The 20640-nt window shown below is 44.6% G+C and overlaps 1 long non-coding RNA gene across 13 annotated transcripts; it reads right to left on the bottom strand.

The window, feature by feature from the left end:
- Window positions 1–7246: 7246 nt before the first annotated feature.
- On the bottom strand, window positions 7247–20230 carry LOC119312422. Of its 13 annotated transcripts, XR_005151344.1 has the most exons (12): window positions 19524–20230; window positions 19224–19338; window positions 18268–18688; window positions 18091–18184; window positions 17059–17401; window positions 16308–16425; window positions 15739–15964; window positions 14928–15010; window positions 14680–14759; window positions 13750–13855; window positions 13443–13665; window positions 12485–12987 (listed from the first exon to the last, which is right to left on the bottom strand). It is a non-coding gene; the product is annotated as an uncharacterized LOC119312422 (long non-coding RNA). The 13 variants fall into 13 exon arrangements; XR_005151334.1 differs by lacking the exon at window positions 12485–12987 and adding exons at window positions 7247–7640; window positions 7719–7973 and having other exon boundaries at window positions 17059–18688; XR_005151333.1 differs by adding an exon at window positions 16115–16206 and having other exon boundaries at window positions 17059–18688.
- Between the last annotated feature and the right edge of the window lie 410 nt (window positions 20231–20640).

The raw sequence follows: 20640 nt of genomic DNA, 5'->3' as shown, positions 1-20640 counted from the left end.
ACATGGTGCACCCCGTAACAATAATGTTTTTGCAGTTTGCAGCTGCTGCCATGACATTTATCCTACTCCGTGAAAGAGAAAATTGGCAACGATGTTTAGGTTTGCCATTGCTGCATTCATGCTTATCTTTCATAGAAAGAAGACGACAAAACAATTCCAAATCTCTGAATATCTGCTATTGTGTGCATGAAATTATTAGCCATCTAATTGTGACCAGGGAGATATATAATCAGTACATGGTGAGTTCAGCTTGTAGCGATGCAATAGATACATGTTCAGTATGATCAGATCATACAGAATATTGACCGAAGACGGATCAAGGGTTGCGTCACGGCGGGGCATACCTATATATCCTCCCCTCTGGTTCCTTCACTATGACAAAACATCTGTTTTAGGAGCTATTAAATTCCAAGAAATTTAGGTGCTCATACTTTCTGTCAGAAAAATGTTAAAGGTCAAATACTCTTGTTAGGATCGGATTCACAAATAAATATACATGTCTGTGCAAGAGGTGCTTCCTCTGGATCATAGAAGATGGTCCAGTCATCTGGCCAAAGATACCACCGTTTTGGCCGTCCATTTCTTCAAACATCTTTAGTCATATTCAGATATACCAAAAAGAACACAACTACAGATAAATGGTTTCAGATACACGATGGGTCAGCTGCATTTTGCATCAATTATATATCATATGACATATGAAGATGACAACCCTATGATCTACAACAAGGATAGCTAGCAAAATCGAACAGAGGCAAAGGAGGGGGATTTCTATTACCAAGGGCATGTTTGGATGATGCCCACAAGAGCCCTACCAAAACGTTGGCATGCCAATTTTTTGGCCATCACGCGGTCGCCAGAATCACTACAGGTTGCAGCAGGTGACCAAAATATTGGTCGGGATTCTAAAATTTGGCTGCAATCCAAACGCCAGCCCACCCCATCGGTCAACGCCAAAAAATTGGCAGGGCAACGGTAGGCACTGAACCAAACAAGCTCCAAATTTCCAGATTAAATCGGCACCAACTTACGTGAATCATTGTACAATTAGTATGAACTCACACCCAAAATAGAAAATCTTCAAACGTGAACAGTTGAACCTTGAAGATGAAGAACGTTGGGATTGGAGTTGAACCCCTCCATGGCAACGAGGAGCTGCGCAGCAGGCGAGTTTAGGCGTCGCGGCAGAGGTCAGCTAGGTGGGTAAGGAGGAGGAGGAAGACCGGCGTGGCGAGGGATCAGGGAGCTTGCAGCAGGGACTTGGCGAGGGAGGCGGCCGGCGGTGCGTTGACGGTGCTAGAGATGGGCCGAGGACAGCGACGAGGTGGCAGCTGCGCACGAGATTACATGGGTGTCCGGCGAGGAGCCGAGCGGCGGTTGTGGCTGGTGGTGGCGCTAACCCTAGCGCGCCGCCAGTTCGTGGTAGGGATGGGAGCAGGCGAGTGACGTGCATGTGACGACATGGGCTTTCTGTCATAGGCTTGTTGGGTTGGGCCCATGTGGGGCTTGGCGGAGCGGGGATCGACAGGGGTGGGGAAGTCGATCGACTGGAGGACGAACGAACGACTTACGAACTCGTCTATTAGGAGTAGAGATTCATCACATTCTTTTTGGCCATATCACATCACATAGCATACCCTGCAAAAACAAGTTAGACGTCCTCTAATTGTTGTTTGCATGTTTTACGTGGCTGCTTTGGGTTTCTAGCAAGAACGTTTCTTACCTACGCAAAAACCACAACGTGATATGTCAATTGCTATTTACCCTTCATAAGGACTCTTTTCATCGAATCCGACACGACTAAAGTGGGAGAGACTGGCACCCGCTAGCCACCTTATGCAACAAGTCCATGTCAGTCGGTGGAACCTGTCTCACGTAAGTGTACGTGTAAGGTCGGTCCGGGCCGCTTCATCCCACAATGCCGCCGAATCAAGATTGGACTAGTAACGGTAAGCATATTGAACAAAATCAACGCCCACAACTACTTTGTGTTCTACTCGTGCATAGAATCTACGTAATAGACCTAGCTCATGATGCCACTGTTGGGGAACGTAGCAGAAATTCAAAATTTTCCTACGAGTCACCAAGATCTATCTATGGAGAAACTAGCAACGAGAGAGAGGGGAGTGCATCTACATACCCTTGTAGATCGCTAAGCGGAAGCGTTCAAGAGAACGGGGTTGAAGGAGTCGTACTCATCGTGATCCAAATCACTGGAGATCCTAGTGCTGAACGGACGGCACCTCCGTGTTCAACACACGTACAGCCCGGGGATGTCTCCTCCTTCTTGATCCAGCAAGGGGAGAGTAGAAGTTGAGGGAGAGCTCCGGCAGCACAATGGCGTGGTGGTGGAGCTTGCAGTTCTCCGGCAGGGCTTCGCCAAGCACTACGGAGGAGGAGGAGGTGTTGGGGAGGGAGAGGGCTGCGCCAGGGGCAAGGGTGCAGCTCCCATGTGCCTCCCCACTATATATAGGGGTGGAGGGGGATTATTTCTTGCCCTCCAAGTCCATTGGGGCGTTGGCAAAGGTGGGAGGAAAGAAATCCCATCCTTTCCTTTCCCCATCGATTGTTATCCCCCCTTTTTAGGGATCTTGATCTTATCCCTTCGGGATATGATCTTATTCCTTCTAAGGGGGGATCTTGGTGCGCCTTGACCAGGGGTGTGGGGCCTTGCCCCCACTACCCACGTTCATGTGGGTCCCCCATGCAGGTGGGCCCCACTCCAAAACCTTCTAGAACCTTCCCGGTACAATACCGAAAAATCCCGAACATTTTCCGGTGGCCAAAATAGAACTTCCCATATATAAATCTTTACCTCCGGACCATTCCGGAACTCCTCGTAACGTCCGAGATGTCATCCGGGACTCCGAACAACATTCAGTAACTGCACACTAATTCCCATAACAACTCTAGCGTCACCGAACCTTAAGTGTGTAGACCCTACGGGTTCGGGAATCATGCAGACATGACCGAGACATTCTCCGGTCAATAACCAACAGCGGGATCTGGATACCCATGTTGGCTCCCACATGTTCCACGATGATCTCATCAGATGAACCACGATGTCAAGGACTCAATCGATCCCGTATACAATTCCCTTTGTCTAACGGTATTGTACTTGCCCGAGATTCGATCGTCGGTATACCGATACCTTGTCCAATCTCGTTACCGGCAAGTCTCTTTACTCGTTCCGTAACACATCATCCCGTGATCAACCCCTTGGTCACATTGTGCACATTATGATGATGTCCTACCGAGTGGGCCCAGAGATACCTCTCCGTTTACACGGAGTGAAAAATCCCAGTGTCGATTCGTGCCAACCCAACAGACACTTTCGGAGATACCTATAGTGCACCTTTATCGCCACCCAGTTACGTTGTGACGTTTGGTACACCCAAAGCATTCCTACGGTATCCGGGAGTTGCACAATCTCATGGTCTAAGGAAAAGATACTTGACATTAGAAAAGCTTTAGCATACGAACTACACAATCTCTGTGCTAGGCTGAGGATTGGGTCTTGTCCATCACATCATTCTCCTAATGATGTGATCCTGTTATCAACGACATCCAATGTCCATGGTCAGGAAACCGTAACCATCTATTGATCAACGAGCTAGTCAACTAGAGGCTTACTAGGGACATGGTGTTGTCTATGTACCCACACATGTATCTGAGTTTCCTGTCAATACAATTATAGCATGGATAATAAACGATTATCATGAACAAGGAAATATAATAATAACTAATTTATTATTGCCTCTAGGGCATATTTCCAACACTATTAATAGTGTAGATAATCCATATGTACTTATTTGCGAGGCTATTTATTAATTGATATGTTTTTCTTATTCAGAAATTGGCAAAGAGCTTATCTGTGAGTTATGGTATCGATCCTGATGAAGAAGGCTCAGCTGGACTACGCCTTACTGCAAGGGGCTCCGTCACAACCTGTACTTACCGTGTGGACACGGACGGTCGCACACACTTAAACTCGGTTGGGTGGAAGAAATTCCTCGATGGCAAGAATCTTCATGTTGGACAGGCCATCCTAATTACTATCAGGAACAACAACTGTCCAGGCTTGAGGATGATGATTGTCTTCGATATCATCTAGAACTACATATGTGTGTGTGGCTATATCATCTAGAACTACATATGATGATCGTCGTCGATATCAACTAGAACTACATATGATGATCGTCATCGATATCATCTAGAACTACATATGATGATCGTCGTCAATATGACCTTGTACTGCTTGAGTATGCATGTTGACTATGCATGAAATTGTTATCTAGTACTCCCTTCGTTCCAAATTACTCGTCGTGGTTTGAACTAAAACCACGACGAGTAATTTGGAACGAAGGGATTACTACCTAGTACTTATAATGGTTTATGAATTTGATATCTAGTAGTAGTACCTAGTATTTGAAAAGGGAAAGAGGGAAAGGGGTACGGAGGAAAATGATGAAAGATATAGCAGTAGCAAGGGACAACGAAATCGCTACAGCTAACTAATAGCAGCGCGTTCCGCAAAACTGCTGCTGATATCGGCAACAGTAGTAGCGCGGGTACGGACCGCGCTACTACTATAAGTTAGTTGTAGCGCCTTATTAGTAGCGCGCCTGCCCGCACTGCTGCTAGCCTAAAAACCCGCGCTACTACTAGGGTTTTCCCTAGTAGTGATAGTTCATACATAGTGAAATCAAATAGTCTCAAACATCGCAATATCATCAAATATCCGGCATACGAAATACCATCAAACAGACATACAACTTCAATAGATGCATGATAAGGACCGAACCTCGATGGCGAGATCCGATCTGTTGTTGCGGCCCGACCTTTCACGACACTCCACCACCAGCAGTAGTAACCTCTCGCCCGTGGACGCGATGTACACGAAGTAGAGGGTTTGAACCTTACGGCTCAGCATGAGAAAACCAATCTCGACGATGGTACTCACGCACAAAACAATTTCCACGAAGAGAAATCGCAACACAGAGGTTTTCTAAAGCTTCCTCCAAAACTTAGGGATTTTTAGACAGCTTCCCCCAAAACTCGATACGGGTATTTACCCTAAAAACACATCGTGTCTATTTTATAAAATAACCCCCTTTACATGACCGCACCCTCTAGTACTTATAGCTTACCCAACTAATCAACTTGACCCTCACGTAGAAAATATTCTATCTATACGTGCTACGCATAACTAAAAGGAAACTGACACTTCCATCTATTTCTGGACTCTAATACATTTAATTATTAGTTGCCTTTTACATCTCAGCAACAAACACCATCGACCATGTATTTGTCTCACCGGAGGTGGACCCCATCCTGACTCCTTTAAACACAATCTATCCCATGTGAAAAACTTCTTGGTACATGCAACTTGCTCTGGTGGTCGTGGTCTTCCAAAGAAATAACCAACTTGATATTTTTTTGATTCTGAAACAAACTCTTGCATGCCCACGCAGTTCTCAACTTGGTAGCTACGAGTAATTGATTTCTGGCTGGACCCACTTCCATGCATGCGTGCTCCTACATGTCCTGATTCAGGGGAACGTAGAAACATATCTCCGGACATGCTCATTATCTGTACAACTATGTTATGCATAGATCTGATGCCTACTAATCCATCTTTATTTTTGGAAACATTTGTGGCACATCCAGTATTAGGTGTAGATGTTCTCGTATCAGCGGCTATCCTTGTAATTAAATTGCACATGGTCGTATCAATGCATCTAAAGATCACTGAGGTCTACTACACAACCTTTTTCTTGTAGACGTTGTTGGGCCTGCAAGTGCACAGGTTTGTAGGACAGTAGCAAATTTCTCTCAAGTGGATGACCTAAGGTTTATCAATCCGTAGGAGGCGTAGGATGAAGATGGTCTCTCTCAAACAACCCTGCAACCAAATAACAAAGAGTCTCTTGTGTCCCCAACACACCCAATACAATGGTAAATTGTATAGGTGCACTAGTTCGGCGAAGATATGGTGACACAAGTGCAAAACGGATGGTAGATATAGGTTTTTGTAATCTGAAATAATAAAAACAGCAAGGTAACAAGTGGTCAAAGTGAGCGTAAACGGTATTGCAATGATAGGAAACAAGGCCTAGGGTTCAGACTTTCACTAGTGCAAGTTCTCTCAACAATAATAACATAGATAGATCATATAACAAGCCCTAAACATGCAACATAGAGTCACTCCAAAGCCACTAATAGCAGAGAACAAACATAGAGATTATGGTAGAGTACGAAACCACCTCAAAGTTATTCTTTCGGATCGATCTATAAAAGAGTTCGTACTAGAATAACACCTTAAGACACAAATCAACCAAAACCCTAATGTCACCTAGATACTCCATTGTCACCTCAAGTATCCGTGGGCATGATTATACGATATGCGTCACACAATCTCAGATTCATCCAACCAACATAAAAGTACTTCAAAGAGTGCCCCAAAGCTACTACCGGAGAGTCAAGAACGTGTGCCAACCCCTATGCATAGGTTCCCAATGTCACGAAACCCGCAAGTTGATCACCAAGACATACATCAGGTGTTCTCATAAAAGACTCAATCCGATAAGATAAATTCAAAGGGGAAACTCGATTCATCACAAGAGAGTAGAGGGGGAGAAACATCATAAGATCCAACTACAATAGCAAAGCTCGGGATACATCAAGATCGTGCCATAGAGGGAACACGAGAGAGAACACGAGAGAGAGAGAGATCAAACACATAGCTACTGGTACATACCCTCAGCCCCGAAGGTGAACTACTCCCTCCTCGTCATGGATAGCGTCGGGATGATGAAGATGGCCACCGGTGATGGGATCCCCCTCCGGCAGGGTGCCGGAACGGGCTCCCGAGAGGTTTTTGGTGGCTACATAGGCTTGCGGCGGCGGAACTCCCGATCTATCTTCTGTTCTGGAAATTTTAGGGTACGTAGGTATATATGGGTGAAAGGAGTACGTCGGTGAACCTCCGGGGGCCCCACGAGGCAGGGGGCGCGCCCTAGGGGGTGGGCGCCCCCCACCTTCGTGAGCACCTCCCGTATCTTCTGGCGTGGAGTCCAAGTCCATCAGGTGGGTTTCCTTCCAAAATTAACTTCTCAAGTTGATTTCGTTCCGTTTTGACTTCGTCTGATATTCCTTTTCCTCGAAACACTAAAATAGGCATAAAACAACAAATCTGGGCTGGGCCTCCGGTTAATAGGTTAGTCCCAAAAATAATATAAAAGTGGATAATAAAGCCCAATATTGCCTAAAACAATAGATAAAGTAGCATGGAGAAATCAAAAATTATAGATACGTTGGAGACGTATCAATCACTAAGGAAACATGGGCCCTTTTCCCTTCTTGTAACGTGCCTCATCCTCCTCTTGTGCATCACGAGCCCTTGCAAGCTTTCTTGCCCTCTCTTCTTCACTAGTAGCCTTCTCTTTGCGTGCCCTCTCCTCCTCGCGTTTCTTTCTTTCCATCTTCTCCTTCTGATGACGCTCTTCATCCAAGCCTCTCTGAAATGCTTCTTCAAACCGCCATTGCCTCCTAAGACAATCTCGATATTGGTCCTTTTTGACATCCTATGGAACATCTTGATCTATCCATGTGAAGTACTTGCAAAGAGGAGGCGGTGACTGCATATGATAAAAAAAATTGTTGTTAAGATTATGAGTTGAAGTTGGACAAAATTTGAGATTACTCTTTGACCATACCGGTGCTACGTCATAGGCGTTTGTTGGAAGCGCCCGACATGTGCATAGTTGGGACACACAAAAAATCTCTCCCTTCCGTCCATGACTTCTTGCAGTCAGTGGACACCTTCACCTTGCAAACATCTCCACACCAACATGATGGAGTTTTCATATATTTTTACTTCACCTCGTCCAGCTTGGCGTTCTTCCACTTGTTCGGCATGTCTTCACGATCAGCACACGACGGCCTCGTCATGGAACCGGATGAAGCCATGCCTACAAAAATATGAGTGGTTGTTAGTGAAAGATATTAACATAATGAATAGAGAAAATGAAATTAGAGTGATTACACAAAACAACAAGTACCATTCATATTATTTCAACCATCCGGATTAAGCAAAACGTCAATAGGCCTTCCTCTATCTATCCTCCTCGTCCTAGTAAGACCGGAAGAACGACCACCTCTACCGGCGCCTCTAAGACTCACCCGTCCTCCACGCCCACCAATAGTAGTTCCTCCTCGTGCACTACCTCTAAGACTAGTCCGTCCTCCACGGCCACCAGTCCTACCTCCTCGTGTGCCACCGAAACCTCCTCTACGAACACCCGTTTGGCTAGAGCTCGTGTTGGCATCAGTCCTTGGTTTTTTGTTGCATGTCCTAACATTGTGTCCCGGATCGTCACATTGTCCACAATTGTTGATGTCCGGTGGCTCCATGAAATGACCGCTACCAAACTGTTTCATTTTGGTGTAACTAGCTAGATCATCCATGTCACTCCTAAACCTCTTCTTTCTTCTTCTCCCCTTTGTAGGCACCATGAGTTCAGGGTCAGGCACAATATGTGGGCCATCATACTCAGGCCACTGTGACTGGTCAAGGAAAGGATGAAATCGAGGCGCCATGTCAACCTCGTGGCTTCCAATGTGAACTCATGCAACCGCACGGTCCTCCCATCAGAAACATGCAAGTTTCTCGCCTTGGCCGCCGTCATCAAATGCGAGCACGACCAGTGGTACTTATGAGGCCTCTCACACTGACACCACCGGTTCTTGAGGTCCACCTTATATGCAACACCGCCGTAAGCCACACCGTCTCGTGTTGTGCCACCTGGCTCGTCCACTTGGTAGATCATTTCTTTGTCGTTGAATCTAATGATTTGTTGATGCGAGGACTTCCCTGCTTGAAACCTCAACCAATCATCAACCTTGTTGGGATACTCTTTATTCTCACCTATCCATTTGGTGGTGCTTTGGGAATGCCTAAGAAAATACTCGTTCAGCTTGAAGAAGGTGTATTTCAGTATTGCAGTCACCGGCAAAGAACGAACGCCCTTAAGCACATTGTTGAAGCATTCAACCATGTTGCTCGTCATGTCACCGTATCTCCAACCTCCTTCATCATAAGCGCGTGACCACTTATGCTTATCCCCATAATTCCTTTCCAAGAATGCTCTTCCACCTTTGTTCTTTCCCAAAGCCTTGAAGAGTTTATCATACCGGATTTTGAATGAACTGACGGTGAATGTCACACAAACATGGTAAGGTCTTTGCAAAACTCCTTGCTCTTGCATGCCCGGTAAAAGTTCGCCACAAAATGCCTCATGCACCATCGGTGATGAAGCTTTGGAAGCCCGGGAATGACAACTTCTATGGATTTGAGAATGCCATGGTGTCGTTCCGATATAATGCATACCTGCCTCTTCCCAATCACCTTGGTCCTCACATGCCCCATGAACCACTCTCAATTGTCGTCATGCTCGGAAGGAACTAAAGCAAAGGCCACCGGCAACATGTTATCATTGGACGAATTAGCCATTGCCACCATTAGTGTGCCCTTGTATTTGCCGGTCAAGAAAGTGCCATCTATATACAACATCGGACGACAATGCTTAAATGCCTCGATGCATTGCCCAGAACTCCTGAAGGCACGATGAAACACTCTGTCAATGTCCTCAACCCCATGCTGCATGCATGGGTTCTTATGTGCAATGGCTCCCAACATCCTTGGAAGAATATTGTATGCGGCCGCATAATCACCGTGCAACATCCTAATAACATTTGACTTGGCCTTCCATACCTTCCCATAGTTGACCTTGTATCCGTACATTTTTTCAACAATACTCATCAGAAACTTCACCTTCACGGTTGGGTCATGGGATATCTCATTCAATAATTTGTAGCCAAGAAACTCTGAAGTGAGTTGACGGTGGCCCTTGCTTCGGTCAGCTTTGTCTGGAGGTATGCACTCGTGAGTAGCTACACAACTTTTCAACTCCCAATGCCCCGTTTCTTGAATTTTTCTTCCACGGACCTTCCATTTACAACCTTCTTTGTCACACTTCACGGTGTACCGCACCTCTTGGTTCGAATTACCAACAACAAATGGCCTATGGTTCCGAATGGCATAGTCACTCAACCACATCTTAAACTCTTGGAAGCACCCAAACTTGATGCCTTTTTTCAAATGAGCATTCTCGTCCTCACCCTTTGGCCTTGGATCACCGACTCTCGGGCACGGTGTTGGTTCAACCAACCCCAGTCTCATGCCACCATCAACAATGGCATGGTTGGCAAGGCTAAGATCACGAAACAATGGGGGTCCTATTTCCTTGCCATGCACCTCCTTGAAGAATTGATTTTCTTGCACCGTGAATCCATCTTCGTCCAAATCTTCCTCAGGACCCTCTTCATCCGAGCCATAACCACACATACGGTTATAAGGGAGGCTATGATCCATGTCTTGTTGATGGACAATGACATCCAAGTTACCTATTGGATTGTAATGAATCTCTTCTTCTTCCGCATAAGCATCATCATCATCAACATGAGCCATAGCTAGAATCTTTGGGTCTTGAATTACTGTGGTTTTATCATTCATATTCGATTCATTTGATTGACTACTTGGTGGTTGGCTATAAGAATTGGGGACATACACCTCAACCCTAGCATCATGTATTGGGGAGGAGGCATGCCGGTTCAAGTCAACTTGTAGCAGAGGAGCATCAACCTTGGTGGCAAATAATTCAAGTGAGTTGTCTTGTGATTGCTCTACTTTAATCTTGTACACCTTCCAATGCAATTCCGAGGTGATAGGCATACTCTTCAACCGAGACTTCACCCCCACTCCAACATCATACCTTCCAATAAGTTTAACCTCATCACTTGGGTCCATCCAATGTAACACACTTCTAACTTTCACAACTACATCCTCATAGGTTGGGCTATACTCAAATACCATGTGTTCTTCCCCTTCATCGTCATTGCCATTCATAAATGTCTCCTTATCCAAATAATGGAGATTCACGAGACTACCCATCTAAATAAATTTTAGAAAATGTCAACGATAGGCGGCAACATAATATGGGACAATATCCATTGTGCATCCCATGGATCAATAAAAGTTCTATGCAATACATTTAAGCAACAAAACAAATAACAACTAAAGGAACAAAATATCATGGCTTAACCCTAACAACTAAAAAACGACTTTGCTTAACACTAACCCTAACCCTAGAAATAACCAAAACAATAACCATAAATCTAGCTACAAACAACAAAGTTAGCACACTACACATGGTCAATCACACATATACAACCCTAGATCTAGATCTACCATCCATCAAATCCATTGATTTCACACAAAAAGTAGCACAACTAGGGTTTGCATAAAAGAAATCAATGCCATCAAATAAGTTGATTCCAACCAACCAAAAAGAAGAGAGTGGGTGAGGTACCTTGAGTTATGAAAATGGCCTCAATCCACCGGAGATAACTCAAGCAATGGAGATGAATTTGATGGAGCCCTAAGATGGGGGAGAGAGGGGGAGAGGGGCTCAACTCGGGGAAGAAAGGGTTTTGGGGCGAATGGGTGGCTTGTGGGGCCCACCTAACCCCCAGCCATTGGTTTTGTGCATTCAACACCCTACCGCCACCGTCTCTGGCGGTAGGCTGCCTAGACCTACCGCCGCGGTAAGTGGCGGTAGCCACTTATCCTCGTCAGCAGGCAGATGGCGTCGTCGATGTTGACCCCGGTCCCTACCACCAGAGTCCGTGGCGGTAGGGAGTTCTAGCCTACCGCCAGCTCGGGTGGCGGTAGGAAAAGAGTCAGATCCGAAACTTTTCAAAGAGGGGTCAGATGCGGCTAAACGTGCACAAAAGGGTCAAAACAGTGAATTTGCCCCCCCCCCCACCCCCGCGGCCTCACACTGACTAGATCGGCAACGCGCCTTGGCGCGAGGGTGCCTATCCAAATGTTTTGGTCAAACGTGTAATGTTAAGTTATTAGTAACTCAATTGCTATTCGGACGATAAAAAGGGCAATGAAAGCATGATATTACCACCATATCTAAATGGGATTGACAACGTCTGAATGAACTGGAGCTATAAATAGATGTCAGACAGAATGTAACTAAAGATATTGGTACTCGCTTAACATTGCAACCTGAGAAACCTCGAAACACCCACCCATGAAGCTATTGCATCACAAAGTATAGACAAATGTTACACTTTGTGTATGTGAGCCAAGAGGGTTAATGTCAAGTTGTTGTAATCTAAACAAAGCATGATTTATCGATGCCAGGAGCTGATTGTAAAATCAATAACTCTAAGTAAGGTAAAGCTAAAACAGAATGAAATGAAGCCATATAAAAAAACTAAAGGAGATTCATATATAACAGGAAGAATCACCGAAGAACCAGTTGGAAACAAAGATCGTTCACGTGCACAAAACGGGAAATCACCTTGGCGTGAGGATGCCGGTCCATACGTTTTGGTCAAGCAAGTAATGTTAAGTCAGTAGTAATCCAGGTTTAGTATATGTATTCATACAACAACATCCTTAAAATAGATTCATGTCTCACAACTCACGAAAACACAATCAAAATTTTGTGTTCAATGATGAACTTGCTTGAGAAACAGAACACTTTACCCACCAAAAGTTCATACAAACGCTGACCCTATCAGACCATGTATTCTACACATGACAAAGATAATATGAAAATACCAGATATGCTATAATTGAAGTTGTCAGTTCATGTTGTCTTATAAGCAAAGTCTGTAACCCATCATAATTTGGGGCTCCATGTTTGCAATTACTGCTCCGTAACCCTGATGTGACGGCGCCCCCGGTGCCGGTGCCGGTGAAGATAGACCACGACGATGTTGACATTGTCATGGAAGTGGTACCTTGTCGTCTTCACGTCATGTACACTCGCCTCTCTCTTACTTTTGGCTCTCTTCAAGGCATAGCGCACTAACCATTTCTAATTTCTTGCTTGGTCCTGTACATGTCTACCATATTGTAGTTCAAGTTTCTGATGTACACATGTTCCAGCCACAAACATGTAACCAAACCACCATCATAAACCATTTACGTAAACATGGATCAAGTATCTAAAACTTTATTTTTTCAAGGGAAGTATCTACAATCGTCGCTCAAGCAAAGAATTAAGTGATGCAAACTAAAGGGAAACAAGGGTCATATTCTGAAAGAAGTGGTACACAACAAAGGCAAAGACTATATATTTAACATAGACGATTTTTCTCATAGCTAGGGTAGAGGAGAAATATTATATTTATTTGATTAAGTTTTAGAGGGGGAGTGGGCCATGAATTCTTCAAGCAGAATTCACCAATATATAAAATACAGTTTGAAGGTTTCCCAAGACATTGGTTATCTTGTTGCAAAAACTGGAACAGAGCAAGCACAAACTAAGGTAGAGAAAAAAGAACAATAGATATGCTACCTGCAGGCTGCAGCAGTTGTAGCATGGAGCCGACTATCAGCATGGATGAGTTCACAGCAGCGGTGCAGGGTAGAAGAGATCCTGGCTCAGGGGAAGGACCCCCGGCGGCGGCGTTAAAAGGATACCATTGGTTGTATGTAGCATCTCAATTCTTCTTTTGTGCTTGCTTTGTTTCGCCCTGTTTTTGTTGTTGCTCGTAGAAGCGCGGATTGCCATGCAACGCCTGCAGAAGCAATGGACAAACCAGTATGAATAACCAAGAATGTGAAGGTACACTGTGATGGGCGAGTGGATAAGAATCACTGACCTGTAGTGGCACAAGCCTCTGAATCAAAGAAATTAGTTAGGCAGTGACCAGGATGACAAGAGAGGTGGCGCAGCGGCCTACATCATCCTCAGGCTCTGCACAGTTCCTACAAAACCATCAACAAGGTTATGAGGCCATGAAACCCAAAATTCTTTTGTCCTGCGAATTGACGGCACCAATAACCATGAAACCTCATTCCTAGAAGAGGATAAACAATTAGAAAGCTAGATCTCAACAACAACAACATAACATATTCTTCCATATCGAAGAACTAAGTTTGTTAATTCTGAATCAATGCTCTTCCAAAATCACTAAATCTCACACAAGAGCACTCACGACAAATCACTAAATCAAATGTGACGTGTTGATCCAACTCAAGACATATGTGCAATTGAATCATGGTAACAAAATTATCTTTTCATTTATATATGCAAGGCTCGCCCTATCTATTAGTTGCTTCTTCTAAATCCCCTCCTATCAAGTGCTTTCTCTGAATAAAAACCACTATTATGTTTTCTACAGCATATTGTACGGCACTGAACCAAGCAACTTGAATTAACAATGTAATGAGCCATTGCCCTTTTAGTAAGGTAAATATCATCCCTACGACTATAACCAATAGCAGGCACCAAAGTAAACATCAATGAAGAACTGTACACACACTAAGAAAGGCACTAAGAAATTGCTAATACAAAAACCAAAATACTGATCCGACCTCGATCTCTAATTACAATTGCAGCACACATTTGACAATATATTTCTACCAAGGATTATCTTTGTTTTGCATAATAAAGTAATTCTACACTTGGAATGTGTCGATACATCACCATATATTTTTTATGCCAGTACAACGGTTCTGAATCCATTCGAAAACAAACAATACCTAAAATGCATCAAACCTAAGTAAAATAAATGGGGGAGGGGTGCTACCTGAACACCGAGGAAACCTGCAGCAAACCGAACCACTTCCGGCTGGAAAGGTGAGACAGAATCAACACCAAGATCTGTACCTGCAAAACAAATTAGGCAGCACACAAACAATAAATCAATTTTTGATCCCCTGTCACCCCCTGTCACGTGCTAAAACTTTCTAAAAGGGTAGGAACATCTATTTATTGGTGCACCAAATCACTACTAAAAAAGCTTGAATAACCGATGGTTCAACCATGTGCAAGTACCTAAGAGTAGGCTGCTTTATCATGGAAGGAGGCATTTCACTGGTAGACACGGCAGGAGCAGCCTGATCTTAGTCAAAGAACACCTGATATGGGACACGGTAACAACAATAAAAGAGGGAACAAATTAGCCATAGCGTACTTATACTTCCATACACGTACAAAAAAGAACACATGAATAAGGTCCGGGAACTATACTCTAAATAATTCTATAGCTGCACGAAAACTTCCAGGAGAAAATTTTGAACCCAAGCACAATGCAAGCAGCAGGACTACTGTGGGGAGTTTGGGCTGTCATATGTGCCCTGCCCTCTATCGTGACCGTCTATTTTCATCCATGGATTTTACCCTAGAACATAGTGGGGAGCTAGCAAGAAGTGTATGCTTGTAGATAAGCCCGGTGGCAAACGGGATATAGTCAAACACTATAAGTGGTAAAATGGGTACTGCGGTAAAACCTACACATCCACTACAAAAATGACAGCAAAGCTAGATAAATATGTGCATAAACTAATAATGCTTGACATAGTAAGAGATACATGTGTAGCCTGACAGTATATACAGCAGGGCTCACAGAATATTGAAATTACAAATGAATTGCTAATTTTAGCCTTTTAATTGGAAATATTGAAAGAAACAAATCTCCGAAGACACCCTTTTCGGCAGTGTTCACATGCATAGAATAAAAAAAATAACAATATTAACAGTCTATAGATACTGCACTAACCAACAATACTCCAATTAAGCTAATAATGTATCTCTTTGTCCAGGTCATGAAGCAAAGAATAGAAGACTTGTATGCACTAACGTATACCTCTAATTAACCACTACATGGCACTTATACATTTCTGCATAAATCATGCATCCAACCGCGACTTCAAATGAACCTTAACTGCCATAGTATCTAAAAAGCTTCAATATCATTGAAACAATATCTTCCATCACTTGAACTGCCCAAAGGTGAAAGCCATTTATTTCAGGATAAATAGGAGTATGAATCGACGAAATCATCATAATAATCCAGTTCACTTGGGACATACCTGCAGTTTCAGAGAACAATGAAGCAGTCAAATATAAATAACAAATCTCAAATTACTGAAACATCAGTTTCACATAATAATCCAGTGAACCTAGGTATATAAATAGTACAAGTAAACTGAAGAATATATCTCAAAAAGAAACAAGCTCACCAGATCTGGGGCATCAATGTACATATAAACTGAAGAATATATCTCAAAAAGAAACAAGCTCACCAGATCTGGGGCATCAATGTACATATAAACTGAAGAATATATGTTAAAAAGAAACTGAAGAATATATCTCAAAATAGAAAAGGAAGATAAATAAAGAGAAATTTCTCTGGACATATTTTCGTGTACTCACCTCTCCTTCATCAAGTCCTACATGAGCACGCAATCACTTCCTAGAATTAATAACTTTCCTGTAAATGATGAGGCACCCACTACGCAGAGTGACCTGAATATCCCATCTTGACAGATACCTGCAATAGAAGAGTTCCGACTTGTTATGTATGAGACAGGGATATCATATTGTAATGCACTGCATCCATTTACAACCCCGCTAGTTCAGTGTGGCGACTGGTGAGGCCAACAAAAACTGCTACAACAAGCTGAAACCATGTCCTGAATTTCATATATCGACTGACACGTCTTTCGACAGTTATAGAACATGTTGATCACCCTTTATATTTGATTTTTTTGTCAGTTTCTTTTTACTTATTTAGTAACACTTTGCTCAACTTCATACAATGACCATGGTAGGTGCACCGATTATCCCAAAAAAAGACACGGTTATGTAGCGGTGCTCTGGACTCTGGAGATTTCTACCTAGATTGAAGACAACACATCAGCAATTTGGCATAGTTTAGGAGCATATAAAGTATTACATAGAGAAACTACTGCTACAAAAGCCAACATTTTAGCCTCCAGGACATGGGCAACCACCTTGCCTGCACTGAAGTGCCCAACGCAAACTGCTGGCACATTTCAGCAAACATCTGGCATGCAGCTAAACAATGGCGCCAGGCAATGGCAACGGCGTCAAGACACGCAATCCCAACACGAGAACCCACATAGACACACAAGCAGGATTCTTCCAAGCTCTGCCAGCTCACCTGACAATCTCTGGGCGCTCGCGCCCGAAGCAGAAGCAGGCGGTGCGGATGAGGTTTGACTCGGAGCACCAAAGCCGCCTGGAACTCTGGCGACGCGACCTCCAGGCACACCTTATCCAGGTCCGGTTGCGCCTCCCCTGCCTCGACAACCTGCACGCCTCCCAGGTTCTTGGTGAGGTCCAGCATAGTGGTTGGGCCGGAGGAGTTGATGGAGATGGAGCACAACACCAAGCCTCCGCACGCGTTGCGCAGCTCGGCTCACCGCCCCCATGGGGCGCAGGTGGTTGTGCTCACCCTCGTATGTCGCCTCTACCACCGAGCTGTCCTCCGCGCTTCTCTGCACCTGCACCACCATGGATCGCACCAAGAAATCAGTGACATAGCACAAGCTTTTCAGACCGTACATTCACTGAGCCTCTACTTAATAGAGGCACTTCAAGTAAAACAGCCGCCAACAAACAATAGAAGTAAACTAACTGCAAGACACTTTCGATCGAGGACACAAAAATGTTCAGGCACACCAGCATCCGGCATGAGCTTTCTGACTGCTCATGAAACAAATAGTATACAACCCGTTTGTCCATTTCTTATTCATAATTTGGATGCCACTCTAGAGTAAGAAAGTTCTACACAGTAATGATCGTGGCAACGAAGGCCCCTGTAAATATTTTCAGATTTGAGACCCGTGGAGTTAACACTCCCAACATTCCAGCACATAAGTTCTTGTAGGAGGGTCAAAGGAAAAGAACAATCAATAATCTGACCCTTTTAGATGTCTTAAAACTCTTCCCATCATGGCCAAGAGTAAAGGAGGTATTCATAAATAACAGAAGCATCAGCATAAAGGTCAGGTTAGTGTAAGCTAAAATACATCTGTGCATAAAAGTAATTTGTTGCATAAAGAAATTAATTTATGCAGATCTGCTATTGGCTGAGTGGGATCACCTTCTAATAGTGTAGCTAACATCCATTTTCTAATTATAAAATCATAGAATGGTCAACAAAATGCATAGATTTAAAGAAGGCACCTACGTGTAAAAAACACCTTTCTGTGATTAAGAACATCCAATTTTCTTTCCATGCATGCAAGATATTTGTGATTGGAAAACTCAAGAAGATTTAAATCCTGGAACAGAGCAATCTAAATTTGAGTTTTCTAAAATGCAAGTTGCAGACTTGCAATATATATGGAGTTGAAATACACATGACCTTGCAGTATATATGGATTTGAAATGCGTATGACCTTGCAGTATGTATGAACTTGCAGTATATATTACCAAAAAAGACATGTAATAACCTAGAAATACATGGAGTTGGCAACATGAGAACAATAAACAGAAATACTTGCAGTATAAACAATTTGATATATGAGCAGTGCAAATGAGAAAAACATTTCATCCCTAGTAGGATCCAGCCAAAGCACACTCCTGTAATCCACTTGAAGTTTCCTTTTGTTTGTAGTTCTCTACTTGGAGTTTTGCATTTTGACTCCCTTCCACCAGTGCCTTGACTATAGATTCTGCATCACATGTAGTTGCCTGCGCATCTTGAAACTTGGCTATAAGAGTAAAAGCTCAAATGATTTCTGCTGTGCAAGAACTTTGGTCTCTGAGAGCTCAGATTCAAGTGCCTGAAAGAATGATCATAGTTGAAACAAGGGATGAAGGTCGACCAACTCAAGAAATTAAATGTAACATCCATCTGCAAATACAAACTCAGCCGCTTCTACATAAAAATAAATACCAAAATCCATCATGCCTTTGCAGGGTAGAAGTATAGTGGTGCATTGACTCAAGCAGATGCACCTTCACATAATCCACATTTAATTACTGGGTAAAAGATTTTTCTATCTATCGATGAATTAAGATGCAAAACTTCTGCAATTTCTCAAAAAGAATCCACCTGACTATTACTTCTTGCAAATTAATACCACACCCCTGCATGTACATTTTGTGTAAGAGCATTGTTACTGGAAACATAAACAAGTCTGATGTATTATTTATATCCTGGCGAGGTAGAAACAAGTCTACAGTCGATGCTCATTCTATTGTACAAACCCAATTGAAGCATAGTCTGCTTTTCTGCAAACCAACAAAAGATATAGAGAAAGGTTTTCCATCGATGCCTAATGGCCTTTAACGATGTTGGGCATTTAAAAGTGTTACCTCTATCTCTTTATGCCATGAAACAAGTGATGTTGCAGCATCATTGTCCTTCCCCTGCATCTTTATTTCCAGTTCTTCCACTCTACCTTCATAGGTAGGTCTGTTGATCAATCATCTGCGATTCAATGGAAATCATGCAGCAGGACTCATCAAGAAATAATCATCATTATATTCTCACAATATCAAGTCTACAGCAAGTAATCAGGAAAAAAACTTGAAGAAACAGAGGATGCAAGAGGGAGGAGGGAGAGGGTGAGGAAAGAGAGAGGGAGGGAGGAAGGAGGGAGGAGTGGTCGCTACCTGCCTCTGGACGGGTCGTCGGCGCAGCTTCGGGCGGCGGCGTTGCTAGGCGGGAGCGGCTGCTCCAGGGAGGCGTCGGCTCCTGTATTAGCGGCGGGGCAGCGGAGGCGTCGGCCGGCAAGGCGCGCCGCGGCGGCGGGCTGGCGGTGGTGGAGGCAGGCCACGGCCCCGTCCAGATCGAGGGGTGCGAGGCCTCCCCCCCCTCGCCCGTGGCCCTGTCCCAGTTGGCTGCGCGTCATGGCCCCGGAAGACGCGGAGGTGGAGGAAACTGGAGGAGAGGCGCAGGATCTCGGGCTCGATGTGCGCGATCTTGACGTCAGCGCCGTCCTCCTCGCACTCCGGCTCAAGCTCGGCCATGGCCGCCACCGCGCCCCGGCTCAAGCTCGGCCATGGCCGCCACCGCGCCCGGATCTGGATCCGGAGCGCCCTTCGACCCCTCGGTGCGCGCTGCTTGCCGCCGAGTCTCACGGGAGTGGTCGCCGCCCCGCCGTCTTCGGATCCGGCCATCGCTGCCATCTCTATTCTTGCCCCAGGGCTGGGAGGCTCTGTTGCGGTGCATCTGGATGGCGCCGGAGCAGTGGATGGATGCCGACGGGAGGCGGTGGGTGGCGGCGGCGGCGGCGGCGGCGATGTGGGCGGGAGGAGAGGAGGCGCGCGGGAGGAGAAGGAGGCGCGGGTGCGGGAGGAGGAGGCGCGTGGGAGGGGAGAGGAGGCCGCGGCTAGGTCTTTTATATCCCCCCTACACGAAATGACCGAAATGCCCCAGTGGGGGCACGGTATTTACATTTTGCTGTCATTACTATTCATTCCAGCAGTGTTCATCTCAGATCCGACGGCCCAGGTTTCTCCAGATCTTGATCCGACGCCCAGAATCGCATCAAGCAAACCGATCCGACGGACGAGAGTCACAGATCTCTGAGGAGGCTGTGTGATCCATCCTTCTCTTATTTCTGGATGCTATTACAGCCTTGTCCATCATTGAGAAGAAAGAGGAAAAGAAAGAGACAGAATTACAGCCACGCATGGGACATCCACTAGCGGCACGGCCCCCCAACAACCATTGATTTTCCAAGGCATCTCACGTAAAAAGTGCTACCACAGGTTGCCATTCCAAATA

This window comes from Triticum dicoccoides, chromosome 5B, assembly GCF_002162155.2.
Source record: "Triticum dicoccoides isolate Atlit2015 ecotype Zavitan chromosome 5B, WEW_v2.0, whole genome shotgun sequence".
In the NCBI taxonomy this organism is placed as follows: Eukaryota; Viridiplantae; Streptophyta; class Magnoliopsida; order Poales; family Poaceae; genus Triticum; species Triticum dicoccoides.
Note: the sequence above shows the minus strand (reverse complement) of the source record. Positions and strands in the feature narration are given on the sequence as shown.